Genomic DNA, 6,140 nt, shown 5'->3' on the forward strand with positions numbered 1-6,140 from the left:
TATGGTAGTTTCTGGTGTTTATTAGCTGGTCTTGAGCTGCAACATGTTGTCCCTCTGTTTCTCCTTTCAGATTACTTGACAAACATTTTTTGGTGGTGACTGCGTCTACATGACTCGCTTCCGAGTAGGATCCTTGGATACTGGCAATGCAATGCTCTGTTTTTCCACTTTTCTTCTTTCATTGATTTCATCTTGGACTTGAACAAGTGTTTCACGGCTTTAGCATTTTCTGAGGTTGATTTATCTTCTCTGTTCTTAATCTCTGGCATTGTTACTTCCCTTTTAAACTTAGTAGCATTCTTGGTTATTCAATTTTTTTGGCTAAAGATTATTCATGTTGAAGCACCTGCATTGGATATTGCCCTTCTTTGTGCTTCAGATATCATCATTATTATTATTATTATTATTATTATTATTATTATTATTATTTGTACTATTATTTCTACTATTCTGACTTAACATATACCCTTCTATCGATGTAATTAAGTGAATTATTACCAATAAAGGTTAATTTAACAAAAACACAAACAAACAAACAAAAAAAAACACATACCTTGGCTGATTTTCTTGATATATTTATTGCACATGTCTGTCTTGTGTTAAGTTTTAATTACGACATTATGAAAGGCTGAAGGGCAACGACATCAAAAAACGCCACCCCAAAATAGAACTTAACGCTTTCGCAAGTATTTCGTGATTATTCCGTCTTGTTCACGTAATACAATGCGGGCAAAGTATCCTGTAATTGGTTTGGCACGAACGCCTTTAAAGCAAATGAAGATGTGGTTCATTGTTGCATTCTCACGTTGTCGGCGTCAACTGAAAACATACCATGAAAGTCCTTTACGGAAAAAAAAATATTGAATATGCTTATATCAATGTTATGTTGCATACATGAATGTCATGTGCAATAAATCTATAAGCATTTATGTCGGATGTAAATCAAAAATGCCCAATACAACTACTAAAAGATGTTTGATATAACCAAAAGATGATAGATATCCATATCCACTAGGAAACCGGTATCATGGTTGGGAGGGTAATTGCTCGGAGATATATGCTGTATCAGGCTATTCTAAAATCTGAGGGTAATATAGCTATCTATGATATGATGATAGCCTAACGTCCATTTAAACCAGTATAGAGTCCCTTGGGACCTTTGTTTTCTTTATGAAGTTAATGCACTGAGTATTTTTGAGACACACTCAGTTCTGTTGTTGTGGTATAGGCTTCTACTGCAATTCCCTCGAACTGACATCGTTGCTCGTTCAAGATGCCAAGTAGTTGGTGTAAGTAGCCGATTAAGCAAATTTCTTGAACATATGACTGAGTCTCGAAGTTTATAGAACACTTAAGGTGATTCCTCAGTATTGCACTACGCATCCTGTACTGCGCATATGATGTGTCAATATTTATAAATTGGATCGAATTTGCAACATTGTAAATATGGCGTAAGTCGATCACACATGCTGAAACAGTTCTCAAAACACGTGAGAGAAGTTGTGAATGACCAATAACTCTTTGCGAATAAGCGCGCATTCCGAAAACATGGCGAATTATGTTGTTTCGATCTACGATAATCGAGATAGACAGGTACGATGGTGTTTTACTCTTACAGTGACCTATATTTTTTATTGCATAATTTTGGTGTACAAATTATCCTCTTTGATTAAATGAAAAAAACATTTTTTTAAGAATTATGAGAAGGAAATATATATTCAAGTGAAGCTATGATCCTCGCAGTATGAGCGCAATTTTTAGCAATTGCGTAGAGAAGCCTGAAAAATTTAGGACTTCAACGGGGTTTGAACCCGTGACCTCGCGATGCTGGTGCGACACTCTAACCAACAGAGCTATGAAGCCACTGATGTTGGGGAAATGGTCATTTGTGGGTTCATATGATCCCGTGATGAATGAATCAACGAACGAAATGATATATGAAATGAATCATATATTAAACTGCAATTCCTAAAATTGCGTTCATAACTGCGAAGATCATAGCTTCACTTGATTACATATCCGCAGTTCAATATATGATTCATTTCATATATCAATTCGTTCGTTGAAAATATATAGCTAAAAACCTTCACAAAGGCATGTAAATTATGATCTTGCAAACAACGACTCGAGAAACGTTTGGAGGCGACGTCGCTTTAAGTTGAGTAATTTTTCCATAAACTGTATAAGACAGTGTTTCATATGCTCTTCACTTTCTAACTATCAGGTGTTTTTGCAAGTGTTACCTTAAAAATCCTCTCGTATAGCTACCGCGAAATGTACCCTGAGCCGTTGAAATAACGCGCGTGATTAGTATCAGTACAGCTAGGCATCAATGGGGTGACGTATCTTTTCCATTGTAGTTCTCAATACAGGGATAAGTAGGGATCATTCAGGGAAGGTTTCAAGAAAATCGTTCGACTGCTTCTTTTTTTTCTGACGAATCACCATATTCCATCAGTCTACGAACAAAGAATGAAAAAAATAAATCTAACTGAGTGACTGTGTCGTTTCGTTGTTGCGGTGCTTTTGTAATTATTGCACTTAATACCATGAAAAACCTTTCTGTGTCTGGAAGCCAAATCGTACATTTACCTCCAGCAGATGCCAATTTGTATTCAGGGAAAAGCCCTTGCATTTTTGAGGGGCCTGGGTACGTAGTGACTTTGTGTTGATACAGACCTCACTGCTTTTATCATGAAAACTGTGTTTTTGTGGTTCTAATATATTAGTCTACATTAACATTAGAAAAGCACAAGGGTTTGTTTCAAAACAGGGTCACCAGCAGTAAAAATGGTCTATTGTTCACGCTTATTAAAAAGTCATCATGTGATAATGGATGATTTTATTCTTCCCAATATCTCTTGGATTGACTTTTGTGGTTTCACAAACTCACATATATCCTCAAAGACCATTCATTATTCTAAATGAGCAGTGTACCAACTCACGAAAGAAGTGATTTAGGCAAACGTCTCTTGTAGATACCTGAAAAATTCTCACTGGTGGATCCAACAGGATTCGAACTCACGACCTCTGCGACGTGGTGCAGTGCTCTAGCAAATGAGCTAAGAAGCCACTAGTAAACTGTCCCTTTTTAAACACAGGTACGAACCAGACGTTAATAGCACCCGTAATATTCAAACAGTTACTCAGAAAAGATTCAGTACCATTTGCCTGGAATCTTTTGTCAAGCCTTGGAAATCGAGGGTATTTTTTGAACTATTGTTAACAGGGAATTCGAAATGACTTGACGATGATCTTCTGAAGTCTAAGTTAATCCTTTGGAGCGGGTAGATAATCTTCATTGGCAAACCGCAAAACAGCATAAATAATTGATAAATTTACACGTCTGAATCAATTATCTCATGAGATAAAGCCTGTCTCCTGTGGCATAATTGAAATTCTGATATTAAAGCTGACTCACATGGTAATCCTACTTGCTGTTGAAGGCTTCAGAACTGTCCCATAGTCTGGTAAGATCTATGTATATATCAGCTTACTTTTAATTTTGTTTTTCTTTTCAGTATTTTGGACGAAAAACTACCTCTTTAGCTTATACATTTAGTCCATTCAAATGATGCTACATTTATAAACTAAGCCTTATTAAGTAAAATGTAATACAGTCCTTTTTTTACAAGAACGTCTAATTTTAGAGCTGAGGCTAAACGTTCTCGTGTATCTATTTTTGCGATGTGAGACTGAAAACGTTCTTAAGATGTTCGTTACCGTGATGTATCACCTGATGACGTTGATGGTTGAGAAGTTATTTTGCGACGATCATAAATAAGAACTGCTCACCATTACAAACTGAGATGTGTATCATTGAATAAGAAAACCATTGTTGTGTTATACAAAATAATAAGTATTTGGGTTAATTTACATTAATTTACGTAACCGTTATTTTACGCTTTCATGTAAAATACAAATGAGAAAAATATAAACGTACGTAACCGACTCTCTCAAGACTCGCATGCAGCCTGAGGAATGTACTTAATAAGTTCTTAAAATCTTGGTTTTAGTCTCAGCCTCAACCTTCTTATAAAAAAAGGTTCTTATAACATAAAAATAGTGTATTTGTAAAAGTTAAAACATCAGTTTTTAGATTGCTCAATACAAGTGAAAATAAATCCCATTTGTTTTTGTTTGTTGTAAACCTAGATAGACAACCTTAAATCCCGTACTTTTCTATTAAAAATCATCCCAAAATCCAGTTCTCAGACAACCAGTTTTTGAAAGGTCACGAAATCGTCCCAACGCTTAGCTTTTGGCGTTTACGCTCACTTGATGCTAAGTTAATTCAAAGGGGATTATCAATTTCCCTAAATTTGGAATGATGACGGCTAGGAATATGCCCGAAATGGATTTGGGAACTTTGCCCATCAATTTCGCTGGACCATACGGGTTCGGTTCTTAACAAATGATACGCTTCGCGTACAAACCCCACAGCGACGACAACATGGAAATAATAACTGATTTATTATGCGATGGTAGGCCGTTACTGATCGACGTTTCACAACAAGTCACAAAACTACAAGCAGAAGCCAGTGGCCGGTTACTTTACAAGGCTTAACTCAAAATGTAAGCGAAAGAAACTGGAAAATTGAGTGCGTATCTCTCAAAAGACAATTGGAAGTCAGGAAAAAACCTTAAGAATAACCAAAAACGCTGAAAATAGCGGGAGAAAACAGGAAACCTGAATAGGAACCATGCTCAAGACTCCGGCCCTTCCTACTGGGCGAAAAAAGAGAAAAAGACAGCGTCGGATTAATACAAGCACGTAAGATACGTAAAAAGTAAAGAAACTAAACATAACATTGCTCCAGCAAAGATAAGCAGAGTAAACGTCAACCGGTGTAACGAACGAGAGGTGACTTTCATCAGTACTAAAGAGCATTCTATTTACACTCAAAAAACCGCGCGCGAAAAGAACGCACGCCGTAAACACGCTCAAATTCGGCCTAACAATTCATCAAACACTAACATGCGCTTTATCTAGCAAAAGCGAACAGAAATCAATTCTCTCCTAATGCTATACAAACGAAGAGAATAGGCCATTTTACAATTGTTTGCTCAGTAACAAGCCTATGAATGGCCGCGAGGCTGCCGGTGACCTTGTATTATTGGTACAGACGTCACTGCTTTTATCATGTAAATTGTGTTGTTGTAATTTTTATTAGTCAACATTAGAAAATCTCAAAGGTTTGTATCAAAACAGGGTCACTGGCAGCCTCGCTTCCATTCTTAGGCCAGATAACTCAGCTACAACTGTAAAATGGTCTATTATCAATTCTGTTCTTATATAACAACATACGCTTGGCTTACAAACACCACAGCGACGACAACATGGAAAAAGTAACTGATTTATTATGCGATGGTTAGCCGTTACTGAGACTTAAAACAAAGCTAGGTGGAATATCAAAGGCCTAGATTCCTTGAGACTGACAAGCTTTTCGAGATGGGACCACTAATATATCTAAATCTGGAGCTTTTTCGAAAGCCATCCAGCATGCTTGTTAAAAGAGACACCATCGAGGCCACAAGCTGCAGGCGCCGTAGTTGCACCGTCCTTTAAGCTGTGAACTGAAACCGAAGTTAAAATCGTCACCAAGAAATGGTTTGAAGCCTTCCTTAAGAACTTCACGGGCTCTCGTATACAAAATGCCAGAAGGGCTAGCCTTGGGACCCCTCTTCGTACTTACCAGCCTGAAAATGAGATGTGCATCGCCCTTACACTGACCCGCCTTCGCAGTAAGCCTCTTCGTCTTGACAATGAGAAAAGCAACTCATGGGTTCCTACCACTTTCTATGAGTATGGTGCTCCGCTTGGCGAGCCTTCGGGTCGCTGGAGCTCCGATCTAACTATGGTAGAGCCAGGCAGATTTGTCTACCCTGTGCAATAAGGCGTACACGCGTAGGAAACATCTGACAAAATTGATAAATTCACCCACACTTGTCGGCAACGGCCAAGCCCGTCAAGTCCGCTGACTACTTAATTAAATAACTATGAGAGGTAGGTAAGTACGGGTACGTCAGTATGAATTATGGAATTACCCGACCCTTTGTAAGTGTTTGCAAAAACGTTTGCCGCCGACGTAATGATGTGATTAAGCGCACGGTCGTCTATCAAGCTTAGGGTATGCATA

General features: G+C 37.9%; 1 protein-coding gene across 2 annotated transcripts in view; it reads left to right on the top strand.

Annotated features, from left to right (window-relative positions):
- The first annotated feature begins 3,076 nt into the window (after positions 1–3,076).
- The window catches only part of LOC138010394 (uncharacterized), a 51,619-nt gene continuing 48,555 nt past the window's right edge, over positions 3,077–6,140 (top strand). Inside the window, exon 1 of one of the 2 annotated variants that reach the window (XM_068857347.1) lies at positions 3,077–3,101. The gene's annotated coding sequence lies outside the window, so the exon portion shown is untranslated. Of the gene's footprint in view, positions 3,102–3,156; positions 3,471–6,140 lie in introns of those variants that run through there. The other variant, XM_068857346.1, reaches the window with a different exon arrangement.

The sequence above is a fragment of the Montipora foliosa genome, chromosome 7 (genome assembly GCF_036669935.1).
Source record: "Montipora foliosa isolate CH-2021 chromosome 7, ASM3666993v2, whole genome shotgun sequence".
Lineage (NCBI taxonomy): Eukaryota > Metazoa > Cnidaria > Anthozoa > Scleractinia > Acroporidae > Montipora > Montipora foliosa.